The 24,820-nt window shown below is 38.7% G+C and overlaps 1 protein-coding gene across 2 annotated transcripts in view; it reads right to left on the bottom strand.

The window, feature by feature from the left end:
- PRLR (prolactin receptor) overlaps positions 1-24,820 on the bottom strand; it is a 155,994-nt gene that overhangs the window by 80,181 nt on the left and 50,993 nt on the right. The window contains exon 1 of one of the 2 annotated variants that reach the window (XM_087773283.1): positions 9,185-9,313. The exons of the other annotated variant lie outside the window; for it this stretch is intronic. The gene's annotated coding sequence lies outside the window, so the exon portion shown is untranslated. Of the gene's footprint in view, positions 1-9,184; positions 9,314-24,820 lie in introns of those variants that run through there. 2 annotated transcript variants of the gene reach the window in all.

Raw genomic sequence — 24,820 nt, 5'->3', positions numbered from 1 at the left:
AATGGCTAGCTTCCCAGCTGTACAAAAAGTACAAGAATTTTCGTCTGCTTTAAGCTTTGTTTTCATGAATGCAGGACTGAAGACCAGGCCTATGGCTGGTCAACAGTTAAAAGCTCTGTTGTTGGAACTAGTAAGTGTTTATACATTCCAGCAATATGTATATGGATGGATAATGGACTTGCCGCAAAGAATAATGCCATGTCTTACCCAGCAGCACTATTAATATTATTCCAGCTGTCTGGGTATTGTATTTCTTCAGACTCCACCTCCCACTGGCCTGACAGCTCCCAGGGGCTTTGAATAGCTGTTTGGTAAAGTTCAAACTGGTGTTCCGTGGGGAACTTCTGGTGCAAGCATTGCTGGGAAGCATGATGTAAAAACTGCAGTTTACCATCCTTCTTTTTCTCCCACTCTGTCTCCAACTGCTAAACATCATGGACTTGAGAGGCTTTTATCCAGCTGCTAAATTTCTAGGGCCAGCAACACCACTTTACAAACAGCTGCTTCTTCATTCCTTGCCTTTTTATTGCTTGAAACTTTTCAGTTTTGCAGATTTTGTCCTCAACAGTGTTCACTTTTTAAAGTTCATTGGAATAAAATGTCCCCTTGATAGCTTGGTGACTGTAATCTGTTAAGCAGTACATGGGTATCTGACCCTTTCTCACAGTTGCAACTACTATCTGTGAACATCTGATCACAACTGTTGTCAAATCTTTGTTTTGTTCTAGACATCCTCACACGGTCTTCCTTGCTGAGTGGAGGCATATTTACTCTAATTTTGCACTAATTCCCAGACATGGTGTTCCACATCCTTGCAGAGCTTGGAGGTTTCACATCCACAGATCTGATTCTGACAGTACTATGGAAGCTGTGGTTATAGCTCTTTATTATGAACTCCAGTAACACATCAACGTAGCAAATGGTAACTGCATGCTGTAAAACATCTCCACGTCTTGGTTTCTAGCATCCTGTTAAAGCAATCTGTGACAGAGGCCTCTGCTTCATTATTAGTAACAAAGTAGTGAAAATTATTCTACTTTAACAGCTTGTCTGAAGGCTGTTTTAAAAACACCCATTCCCTGCTTGGTCTGTAATTACAGAAACAGCAAAAACGGTTTTAAAAGCCTCTGCTATTTCAGAATCCGTTCTGCCTTTTAGACACACAGTCCAGGCACATTTGGGTATTATATTCATCACCATTAAAATGAGCTTAACACTGGTTTTGTGTTTAGAATATGCCACAAACACCTGTTACTTCTAAAGTGCTTTCTCACTGCCTTATGTATGTTCTAAGTTTCTTGGTTTACAAGCCATGCGGCCACCTGGTTTCTGTTCAGATCAACAGTACTCCTGGCTGTTTCAGAAAGGGGATTTACACCCCCAAAGCTTCCCACTTCCCCAGGACCATAGTAAATATCTTTTAACAGATGTTGCAGCCTAGTAACATGCTGCTACTACATGTACATAGGAAAACAAACATCAGACAATCAATTTAAGTCATGTTCAATGAAACTTTATTTATTAATTGATTATTGGGGTGATGGTGACCTGTCTCTCATTGTCACTGTTTCTTTTCTTTCAAAGCTGTTGTTCTTTTTTTAAGCATTGTCCTTTTTTTGAATCCTGTGGTGCTAAGCAGGAACAAAAACAGTTCACAGAATAATTCTGTCTTCTATGTACTCAGCCAGGATTATGTTTTCAAAAAGTGTTATAAAATCCACATCAACATAAGTATAAGGGAAAACATGCAACACAATCCCTGTCATGGTATTACAGGTAGCTGTTAGCACACTGAGATGGAGGCAAAAGTTGCCTCCCACCCTCTCCAACAAACCTTTGTTTCCAAAATCCCAGCCCGGCTGTCTTCTTTTTAATGCACATGGTCTTTTTAGGAAAACCTTTTGGGGTGTAGGTGTCCCTACACACACGTTCCTGTGAAGTTGCTTTTTTCCTGGCTTTCTACCTTGGTAAGCAATGTTATCTATATTTCCTAGCACAAGACAAAGTCGAAGGACTGCCCCAGTAATGGTGATCTGGTTGGTGTGAAGGTAGGTGAAGGGGGCCTCTTGGTCAGATGCACAGGTCTGGTCTGTTCTCTGGATGAGCTGGGGCTGGGTGGTGGTCTCTTGGGTAGCTTCACAGGCTTAGCACTTTGCACAACGCATATTCAAATTTTTTCATGCCCCCTGACTCTGACACACTCCCACAACCTTCAGCTGTATTTTCCTTTTATTTAATTTTCTATTTACATTCAATTTTGACTTAATTTCATTATCTCTTATTAAACATTTTTATAGACACACTTTATAAATATAGTCCTTATATATTCATAAAGAAGTGTAACTATGTATAAACATACATTTATATACTTTGTACACTCTTACATGTATCTTTATAAACACACACATATATGTGTGTGTGTGTGTGTATATATGTATGTATATATGAGGGCTTTTGACATACTTCTGGGGTAAAGAAAAAGGCAGAGTTTCAGCTGCCGGCAATTACAGGGGGTTCTGAGATCACATGGGGTATGGCCATGACCATGACAAAATGGTGACTCTCGTGGACAAAGGGAAGACTTCCTGGGCCTGAGGGATCTGATACACTTCTGGGCTATTTTTGGATCAAGCTGTGAGCAGATGCAGATTTAGCTGCAAGTCATCTTTGCTTTTTAAAAGGACACTCTCGTGTCCTTCAAGGAAGAAGTGTCACACCATACAGAAGCATCCAAAACGTGCTATTCATCATCAAAGAGATTATTCTGTCCTAAATTATAAAACTTCCGTTTTTATACCATGATTGCTCCTGATTGTGCTTGCTTCAGTTAGAGGTCTGAAAGTTTTCAGAAATTATCAGTGCCAAGTTTATTGACTGTTTTTATGAACCAGTACATACTTGCTCACAGGTAATGTTATCTATCACATGTTCACTGAAAGTGGAAATGTGACAATTTAAAAGTACTATTAATGTGGAATGACCTCACCCTGAGGGAACAATGAATGTGCTAAGAGATTTGCCATACTAAAAAATTCTGGTTACCTCAGGCTGTCAGGGGGTTGAAAATCAGGAGATCAGAAAATTCCTCTAGACAAGAAAAATAAATGATTTCAGATGTAACAAATGTGCTGAATGAGACCTTTTCAGAGATCATTAACTGTAAAGCTATAGGGATCATAACGATAATCTAATCTATATACGAAGGTGACAGGACTCACCTAAGTGCAATTCTAAACAGCAGAGATCTTCCAGAAAACTGTATTTCTACCATTTATTTTAAATGTTCATTCATTCACATTTTTAATTCAGCAACCTAGAGTGGGGCAGGAAGACAAAACAAAAATAAAGCAGAGTGCCCTTGGCACTTCAAAAGACAAAAAAAAAAATCTAGTGGTCTCTTAGAAATGTAAAACAATGCCCTAGCTCCTTTTTGGCGCATTATGTCAGCCTATGCTGAAAGGAGCCTAGGCAGACTCCTCTGCGTGGTTGGTCATATGCTGCTGGAAGGTATGGGGGTATATGCGGTAGAGGAAAGGTCACCAGGCAGAGCCACAGCTGCCCGTGGCAGGTACATGCCGCAGGTAGGGGAATAATGGTTCCTGTGATAAGGAGCAGTCCGTGTTCAAACTGCCCCATGTACCAGTACTTAAAGGGGAGCTACAAAGAAGATGGAGACTCCCTTTTTACAAGGAGTCACAGGGTGAGGACAAGGGGTAACGGGTACAAGTCACTCCCAGGGAGATTCCGATTGGACACGAGAGGGAAATTTTTCACAATGAGAACAGTCCATCATTGGAGTAATCTCCCCAGGGAAGTGGTTGACTCCACTATGCTGAACATGTTTAAGACTCAGCTGGACATCGTGCTGGGCCATCTCATCTGGATTGTGCTAGAAAGTTTGGACCAGATGATCCCTGAGGTCCCTTCCAACCTGGTATTCTATGATTCTGTGAGTGTGTTGGCAAGTTCATCCAATGGCACCAGAGCACCTCGCAGGCACCTCATGCATTCTCCACAGGTACAGTATGTGGACATGCGAGTGTACCTATTCAAGAAGCTTCTAAATCCTATTCTGAAATGCTCACGTCTTACAAATACTTCTGGAATACTCTGTCCCTCCCAACGCCCATGATGTTAAGACAAGAAGCCTGGACTATGGAAATGAATAAGTGCTTTGAGATTTACATTTGTTTATATCTTTGCAATGTTTTTTAAATTTTTTTTTCTGCCAATTTCACAATTTTTCCAGTGAAATATGGAAAAATATGCATAATAAAGCAGTTTGCAAAAATGAATCTGCAGTCCTGCAGAGGATTTTCAAAGTTTGAACTACTGCAGATCTCAACTTGAAGCATTCCATGGCAGTGAGCTGTGTTTGTGAATACTATAATTTGAGACATAATTGATTGTTTTGCCTCTCAGCTTGTCTCTCTTCTCTCTCTTTTCTAGTCACTTTAATGCATATCCTAAGAAATGCTCTTACAATAAAGTTTGGGTTGAATGTTTGAATTGAATGGAAAAAGGGATATCTATTTTTAAGTAAAAGTAAACTTATCATATGCTTTCCCAGATTTAGCCTCCAGATACATCTTTCAGATGAATCACTGTAATTACAACTAGACTCCTTAGTCATACAGTCAGAAACTGATACAAATGTCCTCATGGTTCAGTGCTTCCTGATATCTCATTTTAACAATTCTGATCCAAACCCTTCTGAATCTTCAATTGGAACATCCTACATAGCTTATTTTGAAATAAAGATTAAACAAAACCTTTGTAAGGTCACCGGCTATCCTGCAACTCAAAACACTTTTTTACTACATGAGAAAATTCCAAAAGAATACAGCACATATAGCAAACATCACTATCAGTGCAGAATTGTACCAAGCATAGGCTTCTTCTGGGAATATGAAGTTACTTTCTATATACTATGAATTGAATTATTCCTTAAGAAAACTTCTGTTGATCAGCAGTAGAAAACTGCCATGCAATTTGACTGAACTCCAAAGGACAGTAACAGTTTGTAATTCCTAAACCAGAAATAAGTAGGGTGCGATGTCCCAAGTGAGATGAGATGACTAGATCATTTTGGTGTTTATTAATATTCACACTTGAAAAAGTGAGAGGAAGATTTTGATGGAGGATGGAACTGCTGCAAGTCTCATAAAGTCCTTGTACTTGCATGATTAGAAGGTATTCCTTCTTACTCATAACAGACAAGCAACAATTTGAAAAGTAGTCACGAGATTCTCAGCATAAAGTTTGTACTGGTTCACATCATCCCAAAACTGATAGTATATCTTAAAAAAGGAAAAGCAGAGATTTAATTTACCCTGAGTGAAAATTTTGGTTAGAACTTTTACACAGACATGCAAGCTAAAGTGAACTGAAACATTTAAGTAAGCTGTATCAATTTTAATAAAGTGTTTCAGAAGAGAAAGAAAACCTGAACAATATTCTGAAACACTGAAATCAGTCATCACCAATTTTTATGAAGAAAACTTTTACATTTTTATATGACAGGTTCATAATCCACTTTATTTCTAAAAAAAAAGCTTGAAAATAAAATGGTTTTCTTTCAGATTAGACAGTATTACCTGAATGCTTTGTTCAGCCTGAAGTTTTGGCTTTTCAATTTGCCAAAACACAATTAAGAAAACCTGATAATTTCAATTTCTTTAAAAATGTTTCTCAGTATTGCCAATGAACTGAAAAATTAGTTACATAAAAGTCCAATTAGATTGTCTGCAAAGGTATTTGCAGACAAGGTATCTGCAGTCCCATTGGATTGTCTGCAAAGACACAAGTACTGCGTCCAGCTCTGGGGCCCTCAGCACAGGAAGGACATGGACCTGTTGGAGCGGGTCCAGAGGAGGCCACAAAAATGCTCAGAGGGATGGAGCACTTCTGCTATGAGGAAAGGCTGAGAGAGCTGGGGTTCTTCAGCCTGGAGAAGAGAAGGCTGCGGGGAGACCTTATTGCATCCTTCCAGTACCTGAAGGGGGCTTATAAGAAAGATGGGGACGGACTTTTTAGCAGGACCTGTTGTGATAGGACAAGGGGTAATGGTTTTAAACTGAAAGAGGGTAGATTCAGACTAGATATAAAGAAGAAATTTTTTACAATGAGGGTGGTGAAACACTGGCACAGGTGGCTCAGAGCAGTGGTAGATGCCCCATCCCTGGAAACATTCAAGGTCAGGCTGGACGGGGCTCTGAGCTACCTGATCTAGTTGAGGATGTCCCTGCCCATTGCAGCAGGTTGGACTAGATGGCCTTTAAAGGTCCCTTCCATCCCAAACCATTCTGTGATTCTGTGATTCTATGATTCTATATTCTTACCAACAGAATTACCTGTGGCTCTACTGGAAGTTACAATGAAGTTTTAGGGCTAGAAAGTGACTGTAAAAAAAGTCCACTGGATATGAAAGTTTCTTAGCAAGTAAGTTTTTACAAGGATTAAAGGTCACATTAAAGAGAACTTTTACCAACTGGTATTTACCAGAACTGTGAGACAACTCTTCTCTCAGAGTGAGGTCATGATGTCTTCAGTAAGGCCAGGTAATAAAAAAAGGAAAGAGGAAGGACAAGGAAGTGAGAAACCTTTCTTCTCTCATTATTTAGCTCATTAAAAAAATATGAATCCTTGATTTCATAATGTATAAATAAATTCCTCCACAGTGATAACTTGGGGTGGGGGGAGGACTGCAGAATAGGTACAGTTGCAGCTGACCGGTCAATAAATGATATTAAAATAAGATGAGACAGTTCTTTAAAAGGGTTAAGATCAGCCTCAAATGAACTAAGTTTGCAGCAGGAATAAGTACAGACACATGTGACAGGAGATTTCTAACTCAGAGCTAGGCTGAGGAGAAATGTGATAGCCAAACAAGAATGGAGACCAAACCAGGGAATAAAGGCATCCCCCCAAAAGTGTAGGGGACCAGTCAGGAAAAGGTCAATGAGAAAGTCTTTGTGAGTGAAGTCATTAGAGCATTAGAATAGTCCAATTAATTAGTACAAACAAGAACTTACAGTACAGGCTGAGCTGCCCTTTCATCCTACCTTGTGAAGTCCTACAATCTCTCTGAAAGGCAGCTGTACTGAAGAAATAAATGGGAACCAAAAGTGGTGCTGAAGCTGAAGCCACAGAAAACTAAGGTTTTCAGGGTGGAGTAGATCTTTGAAAGAAGGGTATTGCATAGCAAGAGTTTGGGACAAAACTCTAACAAAATCCTGCCTGAAGGATAAAAAGTGTATTGATATGTGTATATGTCTATGCAGGTACATGAATATATAGAAAACAACTTAAACTTTGTAAATCTTATTCTCTGGAAGTACCAGAATATGAGCTTCAAACAAGACAAAACAAGAGGTAGTAGGAATGAAATATTTCTATTGTTCTATGTAATTAAGAATACAGGCCTGGGAGACTAGGAGTTTGGACTGAAATCCTGATGCAACTGAAGGAAGTGACTGAACTCCATTTCCTTCACTGCAGTAAGGAATGTGTAAAATTCAGACTTCCAGAATCACTAAATGAAGGCCAGAGCTTTCAAAAGCCACCTTTGTTCCCAAGTACGCTGTTTTTGATAGCCAGGCTTCATTTGGTACAAGTGTTAGTTGAGCCGGAGCCACGCAAACTCGACACAGTTAAAAAGGATCTTTAGCTGGGCAAGAAAAAAAGATGACAATCCAATGGAAATAGCTTAAAAACATATAAAGCCCTTCTCAAAAATAAAGATGAAAATTCTGAGACCTGAAGTATCCTTCTAAGCTCAGGCCAATGGAAAATGTTGCCCTGTCAAAGCATCACGTCTTTCACAAGAAAATTTAGTCTGGAAAATTTCCAGTTCCATTTTAATGACACAAAAAATGCTAGGATTACCTATCAGTTTTTGCTCCTTGTAGCCCTTATACTAATTGCATTTCTCTAGATTTTGTTTTCCTTCAAGATCTGCAAGCTCTATGCCAAATGAGGGTCTATGTTAATCCTTGTATCAAACTTTAACTAGGCTGTACTTCATCACAGAAGACCGGTGTGCATTCATGCCACAGACTTTGTATAGATGCTCAGTGCCACAAAAAGTGCATGTAGTAAATGGCTGCATGCATTACACAGACATTCAGGCATTACTTGTTGCTTAAACTTGTTCACTGCCTGGGCAATCTAACTGCCTCCTTGGGGACGGGAGTGCCTAGTTCAGCTTGATAATAGCAAGCCAGCTCTCAAAAGAAGAACAGATGCATAGCTGCAGCATAGCATTTCTGCAGCAGAAAGCTTATGCTGGTAATACGGACACAGAACCCGTACACTGTCTTGCAGGCTGCTGCGCTCTCTAGAGGGAATTCACAGCAAAGGAAACTGTATTCATTCCCACACTATTAATGAATTCTCAGGTGACTGTTGGAATAGTCAAAATATTACAGATGATTATGGTACAGTGTTTCAATAGAATGCAGGGAAAATTGGTTAAAAAGGTGCTCTGAGGATCAAATCACACTGTTTTCTTTACTCCTCACCAGCTCAGTTACCAGCTTTTCTTCCCCTTCTCTCTGAGATCTCCATTTCCCTTCAGCCTTTGACTGCCAGTCTATGCCAATACCAAAGAATTATGAAGAAAATAACACACAACAGGATCTGGTAACTAGTGAATGTATAGGCAAACGCACAGAGGGTAACACAGGAAGAATAAAATAATAGCTAGGTAGCATTAGATAGTGGAAGATATGACAGCAGTTATGGGAGCTCCAGGAGATTTATCTCCTCAACCAGCATATTTTCATTAATGAATTACATAAGGTGTATTTAGTGAACATAAATGACATAAAGCGGTAATAATGACATTAGTACCACCAAGTGCATTAAAAATGCTTTAAAAAAATAAATGCAATCCTGCATGTCATTTAAAAAAAACCATATAGATGGAGTGGCATCTCTGTGTCTGGCTTATTTCAGTATTTTAAAAGAGAGACCACTGACTGACAAGTAAAAATGTTTTGTTTTTTTTTTCATAATGTGAGCCAGACAATATTTAGCATATCATATTAAGTTGAACTGATTTTACTTTTTTTGTAAGTTCTGCTAATAGAACTACAGTCTACTCTGTCCATTATACAACCACACAGAACCCTTTATAGTCAGGTAAACATACAGTAGGAACAGGTTTAACTGCAGTACTTACTTTTGCCTGGTAACAAAAAGTATGTTGACCCATGTCAATTCACGAATGCTTCCTGAACAAGGACGTGAAAATCCAGCATTTGAAAGAGTTTCACATATATTAAAAAAAAAAAAAAATCCAGAAGGAAAGGGGGGAAAGAAAATTGCAAAGTAGAAAGATAAACAAAGAAAAAGCCTGTAAGGTTTAGAGCTCTGCCTGCAAAATATTCAGCCTGGCAGCTCTAGGAGAAATACAACTCTGTGTACTTGTACATGCTCTCCCCATTAGAGGAGGAGTCAGTTTTGCAACACTTACGTTCCTTGCTTGAGGCAAAACAGTGATTCTCTTCAGCGCAAGCAATGTTTCAAGTGCGACAGCTTTAAAGGTGAGAGGTGTACTCTGGAGCGTAGGAATGCATCAGCAGAAAAAGAATATTTTTAAGCATCAGCTACATACTCTACAGGTTGTTGTGGCTCCTTTTAAATGCTTATTGTCTAGGATTTTTTTTTAAGGGAAAACTAATACCCCTTCAAAATAAACCGCATCCATAATACTCTGTGGACCAGGAGTCCATGTTTCATATTCTAGAATAGCAGAAAAAATAAATTCTTTTTACAACAGAATGAAAGGTGTTGTTTTTACATCAGAAACCTGACTAAACAGAAGGAAAAAAAGTCTTTTTTTGTAATTTGTTAGCTATTTCCTGTGACTTGAAAAGAGTTTCAGATTATGCAATAGGGCTTTGAATTTTACTGACATACTCAATTATTCACTAGTCATCCACCTCTACTTAACTGAAAACATTTTTACATATTCTTATTAATGCTCTCATTGAATCACATTTTTATCTTCCCTGTATTCATGCCAGTGAACTGAATAGAAAATAAAATGCATGCATGTGTAGTGAAAATTCTTTTAAGCAAGAAGATTGAGCAAGAACTTTCTTTTCCGTAACAAGGCGAGATTTCTGTGGTGTGGATGTTGTTATTAGAGTCAAGTCTCTCCAGTCAAGGTCAGAATTGTTCACATCTTGTGACCAAATGGACATTCTGCAGACTATTTTAAACAATCCGTAATCATATGAACAGTTGCTTGGCAAGACAGGCAAACATTTTCAAGTGAGGAACACATACCTTGTCATCTAGCCACACAGAGATTACAAAACTTCAGGTGTGTTTCTTCAGTATGGTTTGGGCTATGCTAACTGCCAGCTGCTGCCGAGAGGACCAGTTTCGCTCTGCCCCTCCACCTGCATTGCTCCCTTCAATCCATCATGTGCGCTGTGGTATCCATGTGATCCATGTTAAGACAGTCTAGGGAGCTACACTGGTGGAAGACAATTCCTTTTTTTTCCCTCCTATTGTAAATTTCTGAACAGGCTCACTCCAAGGTCAAACAAATGCTGGCGATACAGGAACAGGACGCATAGCTGGCAGTAAAGACTCAGTTGATTGTATCATAAAACTATGCCCTAAAATTGATCACATGCTCCCAGCGTTCAGCCAGCTCTGAGCAAATTCCACCAGTGGCTGTGTTGAAAAGGATGAAACTGCTCCTGGTAAATAGGGAACATGTGCTTGAAAAGATGCTACCACCTCAGAAATGAGAAAAGGAACAGAAGGTAGAGCCTAAGAGGAATTTCACCAGCCAGAAAAGATGGAGCAGGCTGTGGCTGGTTGGTTTATTTCTGCATCTGCCTGCCTCTGCTAAGCACAGGGAGATCAAAATGGGGAGGGGGGGAAGAGAAAGATAAGATCTTGCCTAGGGAAGAGATTTTCAAAATGAAGGTGAATCAAGAAGTACTGCCTACACCATCACTATCTTAATTTCTGTAAAAGGAGCATATAATGTTAAGGTCTGCATGTACATTTTCCCCCTAACCAAAATAGGCTTTATACCCCTGGAATCCGGTTAATGGGAAAAAGAGAATAAAAACTAAATCACTGATGATTTAGTGAAAGACAAGATGAGGGATGAGAGTTAAGAACTATAACTGAGATCTGTAACAAGGATAACTTTAGACATTTATACCCATGCTATCCAGTTTATACCTAGCTGACATAATGCAACCTTGGTAACTGTGGCAGCAGGCAACGCAGTGCGAGATAGTTCTTGAATATTTTCCCAGGATTTTGAGTTAGTTTTTTCAACTTCTAATGAGCGCTGTTTGCCTGTGGCTATACTACTAGCAATATTCAAGCCAGTCAGGCAAGTCTGTACAAACACACTCAGCCTCTCGTGGAATACTGCCAGGAAAAGACAACTGTGATCCAAGGAGCACTGGATTAAGGAGAATATTTTAAGGCAGTAGTAGGATCTCATATGCACAGAACACAGGTCACCCACATTCAAGAAAGGTTCTTTCAAATGGTGAAAAGAAAGGTCACCAAGATGAGGTAAAGGCTCTAAAGCCTATCTATTAAAAAGTGACTGACAGAACTTGGCTGGTTTAATGTGGCAAAGTAAAGGTTGAGGCAGAAAATGGAACAGGCATTTACATGTCCCTATAAAGATAATGTATGTCTATAAATACAAAAGAGAGCAAGCACTAGAAAAGTCCAGTAGCTGTTTAGGCTACAGAACAATGCTGGAGCAAAAACAACAGGTAGAAACAGAACACAAATAAAATCAGGCAGCAAACTAAAAGGATACTAACCATTGGAGTACGAAAAATTGGAGCAGACTTTCAATAGGGTAAAAAAAAGCACAGCTACTTCTAGAATAGAGCTTGGCCAGTCTCTGAAAGGGATTATCATCTTGACTCATCCCATGTCATGTAACTGGTGTATCCACTTTAGAAGTCTGGTTTAGGTCAGGATCGTAAGCTGCCCCTATAGTCAGCTGAGAGAGATTCTTCTGTGGCTGGTCTAGAAGCATAATAATTTAATTTCCAAAGATTGATTTATTTAGAAAAGTTTGTAGGCTTGGAAACTGTTAAAATAAGCTACTAAATTCCAAACAGCAGTCCTTAAAGGCATCAACAGATCATTTATGGAAAGGAAGGTTTAGCAAACTAAGAGAGCAAGGGCCTAACTTTATTTTCAATATAATGACATTTATATCAGTATAACCTCACCAACTTCAGTGAAGTTATTCTGCACTGGAGTTCCATCAGACTTCTGACATTTAGACAGAACAGATTTTCACTGCCCGCAAAAAGAGCAAAATCGTGTCACAACAGCAAGCACGTAGGACTAGGAAGAAGTCAGGAAAGAAGATACAAGTTAGAGGAACCCAGGAAAGGGCTTTACAGGTGAGAAAAATGCTAAAAGGGGTATGTCAGGCAGCGAGATGGAAAGGGTGTATGAGAGGAGACTGCAGTCTGTCTTTCCCTTTCCCCACAGCTGTTATCTACAAAAAACCTCCAGCCTTCCTCGGAGAGTAACAGTTTGTACAGGGGTTGTGCCTGTTTGTCCCTACCTTTTCTCTCCCCCCCCCCCCCAAAAAAAAAAATATAAAAAAAAAAAAAGCAGAGGAAAACAAACAGGGCAAGCCTCTGTTTTTAAATGTAGAGGAAAGAACATAAGAAATAGAATAGGAATAAGAATTCAGAGAACTACAGAGAGAACGATATAATTCTGCTGCTGCTGCCTTCTTTCTTAACCATGACCTCCTCTGAAGAAGCAGCAGCCAAAACTTTCTGATGTGAGTCTCTTTAGAGACAGACAAAATGTGCTTAGGACAGCAGCTGGTTCCATGGCCACTCACTCACCCTCACATCACCCATGTGCCTCAAGAGTCCTGCCCCTTTCCTCGTCACACAGCAGGTTCACCCCAGAAGTACGGCAAGGACCCCTAGGACCAGGATGTCCTTAGCCCATGGTGGCCACCATTTTGACAGAGCTGTAGCCCATGCTATCTGAGAATGGCCTATGACAGGCTGGAAGCTGAAGCTGTGCCTTCTCATTTTACCCAGAAGTACCCCAAGCCCAGCAAGTCCAGGACATTCTGCATACACTCCACATCATCAAAAATACAGCCCTTCCTTGTGTCTGCATTTTTGGTCATGGACAAAAAGCACTAATGCTGGTGAGTTTTTCCACATATGCTTTGCACCTCTGAAACAAAACCACAATCACTTTAAAAGCCAGGGCCTTGTGCCCCTGTAACCGTTCCCCAGACCTCCCTGGCAGTCTGCACTTAGAGCACCTTATTCTTGCACTCCTGTTCTAGGATATGTGGGATTGCCACTTGCCACAGGAATCCCAGTCTTTTTTACCCTCAGGTATGCTGATGATCTTTGCATTAACACATAGTGCGCGGCCACACGGTGGGATCTCACTTAGCGTGACCTCTGTGTGCACGGACCATGTTAGCAAGCAGGCACAGCTTTAGAAGCCAGGCAGCCACGGGGAGTCCGGAGATTGCGTGGGTGTGACTGGCGGTGGCACGGGGGGAGCTGGCATGGGCAAAGGAAGGGAGGACTCTGTGGTCCTGAGGGACCTGACACTTTTCTGGAGTGAGCCTGCCATGTGGCTGTGGCAGGCAGGACTTCTGCCACAAGTGAGGTCAGTTCTTATCTTGTGTGATGTTGTCCCTTAACTAGCGATGAAGTACTCCAGCTCCCACACTTGCTCATGCCTGCAGCCAGTGTGACTCCTCATCTGTGTTGGTATAGTAGAGAAAACTGGGCTACTGCTAAATGAGGTACAGTACAAAGACTTAACTAGCTCTAACCATGCTGAAGAATACTGAAAATCTTATAAGGTCTGAATGTATTAATGAACAAATGAATTAACCAGTTCTTCTAGTTTTACAGAAGTTGTTTCCATATGTTTATTTTTGTTTTGAAATGATAAGCATGTCTTTCATATTTACATAAATGTAAGGAATATGCCTGTTATCACTGAGAGCCGTTCTTCAGGAATCGTCCATGTCTCATGATGTCCAATATACATACAAAATACTTTGATATATTTTTTAATACAGACTGAATACTAAGTGTAACATTATCTAATTCAGCCTTTTATCACTTACCCTATAAACCCCTGTAAATTCATATTCAGCTGCACAAGGCCAGCAGGTTCAGCTGAGTTTATCTGTTGATACAGGTAAAATAATTCTTTTTTCTTGGATGGGATCATTGTACAATGTGGCAGCTTTCTACTTCATTAAGCCATGCTTGATCACTTGACTGCTTCCCGAAGAAATTCATGAAATGTTCCTATCTCTTTTAGCTGTGGACTTGCAACAAACCCATAGCTTTCATGGATGCCTTCACTGAGTATCTCATTCTCTCACAGTCGGCACATAGTTTAATTAATTAAAACAGAACTGGAACACAGTGGAAGAACTGGAGATCACATCCACTATCTAGATTTCAGTTCATTATGTCTTATATTTCTGTGTAAAAACCTCTCTTTCCCTCCAATTTAACCACGCAGAGAAAGGGAAAAACATATCTTTTGTCTCTGAATATGTTTTCTTCTCATGGGAACATTCATTATATAAAGATGAAATTCATCCTGACTGACTTTTTTTTTTGTTTAAATTATAAACAAAAGTCTTTCTGTATTACCACAGCTTGGTCGATGTGAGATGCACATATACAAATATCAGCTTAACAACATAAGATCTAACTGATAAACTAGGATGCCATGAACACGAAGTATCATTTGCCCAATAACATGGTCTCTCTGTACTGGTAGTAAGTGACAGGCCAGCCAAACCCTTTCAGAGTTTAACTGTTCTCATCTCTTTGATCTACAACTAAAGTTACACTATCAGATAATGAGTCATTTCTTATTGGATATTTTTACTGTTACAAAAAGCCTACTTACATTTCTAAACCAGAATGCATTTACACAAAACTCTACATTTAATTAACACAGTATGTCCAACAGAATCTCATGTTGTCTGAAAAGACAAATAGAAAGAGGTGGTGATAAAAAAAGGCTTTCAAAGTACTTGTCTCCTAGTTATTTACAATCTCTCTTAAAATATTCTAAGAAATAGTCCTATCCATTATTGTAGGGCAGATACAGCTTTTTAAAAGACACTAAACACAAATAATGCTTAATTTCTAACTTACATGATTGTTTCATGAGCACTAGCTGTAAAAGTGTATTTTATCTATTGCCCTCCTTCTGTTCTTATTTTTTAGCTTCTTCAAATGCAAAAGTGTTAGAACTCTGTCTCGAGTTATTTGCTCCCCAAATCAATCAGAAATAGTTGAAGTAGATGAGGAGATGTATGTGAAATCAATGAAGTATTTAATATGTAGGAAGCAGAACTATGTAATGATGATGAGATTCCTTCTGACTCTGTCATCTGTTCAGTTATGAACTTGCCCTAATGTACTTGTCCATGTCATTCTGCTGATGGCCATCACTCTAAGCCCTACAGCTAAGAGCAGTGCCTCCTGAGTGACATTTAAACAATCTCAGGTCTCTGCTCTAAGTTCTGGGCCTGACAGCTGTGCTATCCAACGAAGCTGAAAAATCTTTTACCTTTTTATATTAGGAGTTTTCCAAGTCATATCATATATATCATATAATATCATATATCATACGATGAGATATATCTATATTAGAAGAAAACTCTCCCTTAAGAATTATTTCCAATAAATGTATTAAATCCATTATGAAATAGAAAATAATGCTCACTTCCAAAAAATATATTGCAATTCAAAATCATGTTATATGATCATGAAGAATCATACTTCTGTCTTACTTAAGATCTGAATAATCACTGTGTAGGAAAATGTTGTAGGTGAGCAGTATGTCATTGCCTATTGAGTATTCTTTATCTTAGCAAGAAAGCTGCTATATTTTGCCTTAGCTTGAATGATTACTGTGCTGCTTTATAAAAAAAAAATATATGTTTACTTGAGATTATTCTTTTTCCCAAGTAACATTTATTGGCCATGGTTGGAGAAGACATAGTGAACCAGATGGACCTTTCATCTGACCCAGTATGACTGTTCTTGTAACAGTAGTTAGCAGAGTTTAAATCAAGAATTGACAGCAACAGGATGTATGATACATCTTTTCCTCCCATACACAGACATTCTCAAACCTCTTCCATTGAGTGAGCCTGACGGAAGAGGCCTCCGCCATCATTAACGACCTGATCTTTCAGAAATCAGTGAAAAATATAGCTGGACCCCAAACAGGAAATTTGGAAATAGTTATCTCCTATCAAGGCTATCCAATTTTCCCCTTAATTATTTTCAACCAAAATAATTTAACTGTTATTCAGGGTTATATGAGGGGACTGATTCACCTTTTGACCAGAATCATACTTTTTAGTTAGAAGAAATCACATAAGGACCATCAGCACGCTAAAAGCATTATAGCTGATCAGTGTTTTGGTTTTTCTTTTTTTTCCCCCTTCTTTGTGCACTGTGAATGATGGGCATAATTGCAAGAAAAAACAGCTTTTCCATATTGATGATAATTGTCTCTCTCCTTGGTAATTACTAACTTTTCTTCCTAAGATTCAATGAGGTTTTGAATGTGATAGTTTGTTAACAAGAAACAAATAGTTAAAATGTCTAACTCATGGTTTTAACTGATGCTGTTCTATTGTAGTAGTTCCAAACTAGAAGAATGTTTTATTAGTGGGGTATCCCTACTTCGATTTTGAGCTTTTTTCTGTATATTAATACAAAGAGCTAAATTCTCCAAAGAGATAGACAGGCAGACAGTAGAAAACTAGCAATGAAAGTGGCTGTGACAATTTCTTATAAACTGCAGACTGAAAAGAACAAATTAACACGTGGAACTTTACAATAATACAACCTGAAGAGAGATTCTGGAAACTGGAAAAACAGCAACTTCACATAATTTGCTCAAGCCATTTGTGGGACACAACACACTAATCAGAAGAACTTCCATGGAAAGCAAATTAAAAAATAAAACACATAGCAAATAAACGATATAATGTACACTCAAAGCACTCTGACAAGTAGAGCCTGGATATGAATTATGTTTGTTTTCTTGGTACTTCAGGTTTAATATCCCAGGAAGACTGCCTATCTGCAGAGACAGCAGCTGTTTTTTATATTTTATTGTTTTCTTTAATCTAAAATAAGAATTTTTACTGAACGCACATGCCTTTCTCTTTGTGCATAACAATAAATGGCTTTTTCAATAGAACTACATATTTGAAAAAACCTCCATAAATACTTTAAAAATTCTGGGCAAAATCATTAAAAATACAAAGCCTTGTAAGATTATGAATCACTCTCAGAATCAAATAGAAAAAATAATGCCAATTTTGTCTCCTCATGCTGCTTCTCACAGAATTATTCCTAGCAAAGAGTAAGGAACTACCATCACAAAATTACAGAAAACGTAGTTCACAGAAAAAGAAGTGTAAATGCAGCAAAAGTAATTTCTTCAAATCAAATTATTGCTATACTCCCTTAAGGCCAAACATGCTTTGCTCAATTTAAGCACCCATTTGAGGTATGGCTTCTCTAATAAGTATAATCTAAAATCAACCCTCTCACCTTAGGAGGGGAATGATAGAGGATAATTCCCTAATTTCTCATGAGTCAATGGAGAGAGGCACCTCTGAGAATTGAAAAAATGGAAATTTCAACAGCCCCTTTAGCTAACCCAATCCAGTGTTTAACCACTCTCACCCCGAGTATTTCTTCCTGATGTCCCATCCAAATTTCCTTTGTTGCAACTTCTGACCACTGCCTTCTCACACCATACACTTTTTAGAAGAGCCTGGCCTTTTAGGTAGTTGAAGAATATAACTAGATCCTCCATTAACCTTCTCTTATTCAGGCTAAACAAACCCTGTTCCCTCAGCCTCTCCCTGTGCATTACAAACTCCAATCCACTAACCATCCCAGGGGCCCTCTGCTCCAGTTCGTTGACATTTTTCTGGTACTGGGGAACACAGCACTGCAGATGCAGCTACCCTCCCCTAAAACAGCACAATCTACGGTTGCTTGTTTCACAGTAAGCGTGCCCTGTTGGCTCATATTCAACCTGGCATCCATTGTAAATCACAAGTCCTTTTCAACAGGGCTGCTACCCTGCCAGCTGTTTCCCAGACTGTACTGATGGCACGAGGTTACTCCCTCTTAGATGCAGAACTACATGTGCCTTCTTTTGGCTCACTCCTCAAGTTTCTTAAGGATCCTCTGGGTTGAAACTCTGCCACCTGTCCCCTCAGGCTGGCCTCACACCCTAATTTACTACCTTTTGTAAATTTGCTAATGCTGATGTGTCATCATCCACGTCACTGATAGAAGTATTTACATTAGACCAGCATTAGATGGTCAGAAAGTAAAACTAGCTCTGGAAATAGGGGCAAGAACGCTCCACTGTCTACCAGTGCGACCTGAGCTATCAATATTAGACGTTCCTAACAGAATAAAAAGTCATTTCTGCAGAACAAACACTCCTAAACACGTTTGGGCGTGCACAGCTACGTGCTGAGGGAACTTCTGGTGCAGAAGGTAAGCACCTACACGTTAGGATGATGGAGAGCAGATTGCCTCACTCCCTGTCTGTATTTAGATGAGCTTCAGGAGCTAATGTCCTAGTTCAGGCAAGAATCCAACTGACAGTATTCCACTCAATCGGTATGAGGAGCTAGAAAAATAATTCCCAGGTGCTCAGGGACAGTAAGTGGCAGCATGTAAGGCCAGCTCAAATGACCTGAAGAGAGTTTAGGTGCTCAATACCTGATAGAATATACACATAAACATTATGGAATTTCTATGGTAAAAGTTCAAAACAGTGTCTTATCATTATGCAGAAAGTTTAGGTTTTTAGAACTGTAGTTTCTTGTTACAAAGTAAGATTTCTCTTTTTTTAGTAATGATTCTTTCCTTGAGAATGTTTCTTGTTTCTTGTTTTAAAACTCTTTTTATAGCTTCTCACTTCAGGATAGCAAAGCTAACAGTCTAATACCCTGGTCTCCATATCAATAGGTCTGTTGCACAGACAAGAGAAGAGATATTCATCCTATGTAAGTCAAAATGGTAGAAGAAAATGAATTACAATTATGTACACTCTCATTTTCAAATACGGTTTGGCATCTGAAGTTTCACTCTTCAATGCCTGTTTATGGTAGGTTATGTTGCTTTTCCAGTTCTACCTAATCTTTCATTATTGTGCATCAGAAGCTTTCTTACAAAGATAAGCTAGATTCCTTGTGAAAAGCTTATTTGCTGCAGAAGGTGCTTTAGTTGTAGAAAATTAAAATACCAGTTTCTTAGCAAACCCCTTTATTATTATGAGTTTGCTGATATTCACAAATAATTAAATGGAGACAAATATATGAATGTGGTTTCATGATGGTTTGCTCCTTTGTTACAAACCATGGATTTATGTTCACAGTCTTACAGTATTTTTGAAAGGCTGTAATACATTCTGTTCTCAGCACCCTTTAAAACAGATCTGCAGTATTTGACATATGCACACAACTTCATTAGCAGAGAGATGATTAAATGAAATTATTGATGTATGAAATTGGCTGCCTTCTCCTCTTACCCATCTATACAAGAGCCAGGAAATGCTTTTGAAATGGAAGACCTAAGGTATAGGCCAAATCACCTTGTGGGAGGAATTTAGGAGCTACCAAGCTTCTGGAGAATGCTCAGTTTGTTTCTTGCTTTTTAAAGCAAAAAACCAACTGTACAATGGGGGAAAGTTTTCGATTTTACACAATTAAGCACAGAGCACAGTTGATATTCTGTAGTCCCTTTAAGTACTCTTCAGTTCTAAGGTATAATCAAGTGTACCATTTATAAAAAATATTTCTTTAACCTGTTCTCAAAGACATCGAGTAATAGAGGTTCTACATTTCCAAGCAATTGTGAAGACAGTTTTTCCCACTGTTCTTGAAGAAGCCTGCCTTTGACGCAGACAATTACAGTTGCAATTATTTATCTTGAATTATTGCACCCGATACTTAGGCAGTCTACACATTTGTGTACCTGATTCATAGGCATAGCAAAGTATGTACGTGTCTATGTCAATTTGTAAATCTGCCTTTACAAGTGTAATATGCAAATGAAGAGCAATCCACAGAAAATCTGCATTTTTAAGTATACAGAAGAACTGCTCTCATTCATCATTTGTGAATTAAATATATGAATTCATTCTCTGTAGTCATCTATTTAAAATGTCTTACAGAAATAATGCCTGGGAAACTATCCTTATTAGTAGTATCTCTCAAGCAAAGTGCTAGAAGGTACATTGTTCTAGATATTTAAAAAACATACAAAGACATATAGATTTTTCACCGTCCTTTTCCTTTCTTCTGTATATGTTTTTTAAAATACCATAAATTTTTTTTCTAATGAGAATGTAGAATGTCTAGTGGAAATTCCGATAAAAGTTGTATTTTCTCCCATAAATTCTACTTGTTTTTTCATTTCCTGCACAGGTTGTCTAAAGTGAGTATTTAATATACTGTTTTTCAATCAATCATTTAGAATAATTTAGAAGCTTCCATGTAGAGCCTTTGTTCTACATGGATTCTGTTTAACACTGTTTAATTTTTATTATGATAAAAATGCTTATTTGTGTAACATATCAGATCGTACTAACCGGGAAATACTTAAAAAACCAAGAGGAACAATTTTCTCCCTCAGGATGTTAGTCTCACAATTTGTCTTTCCTTGACATGTACCAGCTGAGAATTATTATACACTTCTAATGCATCCCACGCAGTTTTCAAGAAAAAAACCCAACTTTTAAAAATGGCATCCAAGTTAATAGAAACAGTTTGGTGAAATAACATTGCCTTTTTAGACAATGAAGCAGAGGAAATAAAGACTAGTTGTATATCATTCTGCACCTTGATATGTTGAATTTGACCTCTACATGCATATGCTATTAATTTTCTATTAAGCCTTTGTAATCTGACCTAGTTTCCACCCTTTATGTGACTGTCTCTTTCTCGGGTCAATCTTCAGGTTCCTCCATCATTGAAGAACTCACGATTTAGCCAAGTTGGTCTTTTATTGACTCACCTCTTTCTTTTGCTAGAGAGTAATTTGTGCAGGTGTCCTTCATATTGTTCCTTTAAGAAACTGCCAATTTTCTTTAGTTGCAGTTATGAAAGAATGCTTCTGTCTAAAAATGAAAACAAAGTAATAGCCTGTCTTGCCCTTCAGCTCCCTGCAAGGAAAAAAACTGGTGCGAGCTCTCATTCAAATACTGGTACAGTATCTTTCCACAAAACTATTGTAAGTATATAAGGAAAAGTAGGTTTTAAGATATGAAATTTTAAAGCTGTAAAAGAAAATACATAACCTCTAAGATAAGGTATATAGATGTATGTAACTGAGAATTCTTTCTGAAAAGCATCAGCAGGGAAATTAAATTACAGAGATGTACTTTTTCTTTCTTTAAAGAGATGAGGTCCCAAAATTCTTATTTTTGTAAAGAAAACCCGTTTTAAGTGGTTTCAAAGAATATGCTGCTAAGCCACTTTAGACCCTTTTAGTTAAGGAACCCCAGTAAAGATGAGAAACAGTGTAGGACGCAAGTGCAGAAGAGAAACAATATCATTAAAGCGAAGTCATTTTCTTTCATACAGACAGCCAAGCAAAGGGCATGTCTACAATACTGGATGCTGACCATCACATGTCCAGCTGACCTAGAAAGTGGATGCACCACACATGAGCAAAAAGTAGTGTAGTGACATCAGTGTGACACTGAGTTTGAGTTAATAGGCCCCACTTTTCTGCATGGCCTGTTAACTCGAGCTCAGGATGATGCTTGCAGTTTTGATGTTTGCTATCCATTACTGCCCAGTTGCAATGATGACTTCCTTTATTCCACCTAAATACCTTTGCTGGTGTCAAGTCTCATTCTGCAGTTTATTTAAGCAATATTCTCTCATTTCCATGGTGAAATTTCCATTTTTGGACTGTTTCTTGTCTGATCATTGTGTTTTGAGATCTCCTTCTTTGGCAATATGTTTTTTTTACCTCTGTTCTCATACTCAACTCTATTTTTATCCCATTGCTTTTTAGCATTCTTCATTGGACTTTGTATCATTTTCTCCTTTGGTTAATTTCTAAAGATTCAGTTCCTCTAGCACCTCTTTCTATCACAAGTTTGGGCTCTCAAACATCATCTACAGCCCTATGTTTGGCTATAACTTAATAAAAAAGAAAGTTGGAATTAACAAAATTTGCCATTTTGAAACAAACCAATTTGCCACATTCAGGAATTATGTGTATTTCTGAAATTCTCTAACGAATATAACTGAACAAATTAATCTGCGACTGAAAGTGATTTTAAGAGAAATATTGTCTAATTATTAATCAGAATTGCAAAAAGTAGCTTATTGTTAAAAACATAGAAATATTGCAACATCTGTGAGCAAGGTTTAAAAATATGATCCATCAATTTCTTTTATTTAAAATGTTTATTTATTTCCAATAATAATATGCCATAAGTATAATGCAAGATGTGAATCATGCTGTAACAACCCATGTTGCTCAAAATATGAAGGAATAAGATACAGATCTAGTCAATCTCTTCAAGCATGTTATTTCCTTATCTACTATCAATATAACGTACTACAGTTCTGTTTTACTAGGCCTAGTTTCATGCCAACTAAAACTTCAGTATGATTGATCATACTTGATTTACATCATATATCTGCATTGCCTTTGCAAGGCTGTAGCTTTGAAATGGTAAAAAAAGGCCAATGTCTTCAATACTGTTTCGAATGTTTTATCTCAAATATGCGAATCAAGATTATATTTCTGTTATAAAAACACCCTTTATATTAAGTAAGTATAGGTTGTTTTTCTTTCCCCCACCCCCCTATGCATCAGTTACTATTAGCAGATTAGTGTAGTTTATCTGATGGTATTTTAACAAAGTGAAGATTACTTGTAACAATATTCTAACACTTAAAGTGAGTATATCAATATATTCTGTTTTTTTCAAACATAAAAAATGATTCTCATCCAGAGGAAGGACAGTTGAAGTAAATAGCTGCTGAAGCAATTAGGAAGCAGAGATGCATTTATTTATAAAGACAGAGAAATCTAGGAAGATTGGAGCATTGGGCAATCATCGGTGGAATGAAATTTTACAAGAACAGCTGCCAGATTCTGCACCTGGGAAGGAGTGATGCCAGCACAAGTATAACCTGGGAGAGGAGTGGCTGGCGAGCAGCGCTGCAGAAAGGGATCTGGGGGTGCTGGTGGGCAGCAGGCTCACTGTGAGTCAGCAGTGTGCCCTGGCAGCCCAGAGGGCAAACCGCATCTGGGGTGCACCAAGCACAGCACGGCCGGCCGGTCAAAAGAGGGGATCGTCCCGCTGTATTCAGCGTTGGTGCGGCCTCACCTTGGGCACTGTGCGCAGCTCTGGGCCCCGCCATTTACGAAGGATGTGAAGATCCTTGAATGCCTCCAGAGGAGGGCAACAAAGCTGGTGCAAGGGCTGGAGGGCATGTCCTGTGAGGAGCGGCTGAGGGCTCTGGGCTTGTCTGGTTTGGAGAAAAGGAGGCTGAGGGGCGACCTCATTGCTCTCTGCAGGTTCCTGAGGAGGGGAAGGGCAGAGGGAGGTGCTGAGCTCTTCTCCCTGGCATCCAGTGACCGGACGTGTGGGAATGGTTCAAAGCTGCACCAGGGGAGGTTTTGACTGGACTTTAGAAAGCATTTCTTTATGGAGAGGGTGGTCAAACCCTGGAACAGGCTTCCTAGAGAGGTGGTTGATGCCCCAAGCCTGTCAGTGTTTAAGAGGCATTTGGACAGTGCCCTTAACAACATGCTTTAACTTTTGGTCAGCCCTGAACTGGTCAGGCAGTTGGAGCAGATGATTGTGGTAGGTCTCTTCCAACTCAAAATATTCTATTCTATTCTATTCTATTCTATTCTATTCTATTCTATTCTATTCTATTCTATTCTATTAAAAAAATACTAGCAACTAATTCTCCAGTTGCCTACAGCTGGAATTTCAATCCCATTGTTATTGTGTGGCTCAAAGGTATTGATATTTGTGACATCCTTAGGATAAAAAACTAACCTATACTTTCTCAGAATAGCAATGACAGACGCTTGATAATTAGTATATGGAAACGTATAGAGAGAATTTTTTAAGTGGCTTGGGAGGACGGATATGACCCTGAATCACCAATCCATGTTGACAGTGCTCATTTTAATGTCTTTCATCACAGCCTACACTGCTTGTTTCCTCCCCTCTGATGCCTCTTTAGTTACATCTGCTTATTTATTTTGCAGGACCTATTGTGAACTGGATCTAGGAACTGGTCCACCTGAAAACAACTTGCAAATTTGATCAGACCTTCCACAAAATAAGAGTTTGTTAGTTGCTTGATTCAGTTCACAGTCTCAGTCCACAGTCAATTGTGTCAAAACAAAAGAGAGGCAACGCACTCTGCCTGGAAATGAGAAGGGAAAAATGAAGGAGGCTTTTCTTGATCTATGAAGGATGACTAAAGAAAGTGTAATTTAATGTAGGGAAATGAAGACTGAATGAAAACATTATATACTTTCAAATACTGAAAAACAGAAAGGTCTTATGCCAGTGCTGCTGTTCAGCGTGGAACTTTACCCTAAGAATCACTGCAAAATAGGGTCAGAAACAGCCCTAAAACAGCATCTGCTCCATCTCCAGTACCAAAGTGCTTTCTCATTCCTGAAAGACATTTTTTGTAACCTACTCTTAATGATTCAGTGATGGGTTCCACAATCTG

Source organism: Nipponia nippon, unplaced genomic scaffold, assembly GCF_047370975.1.
Source record: "Nipponia nippon isolate SJK-2023a ecotype South Korea unplaced genomic scaffold, ASM4737097v1 scaffold_39, whole genome shotgun sequence".
Lineage (NCBI taxonomy): Eukaryota > Metazoa > Chordata > Aves > Pelecaniformes > Threskiornithidae > Nipponia > Nipponia nippon.
This window is presented reverse-complemented; position numbering and strand designations above follow the sequence as displayed.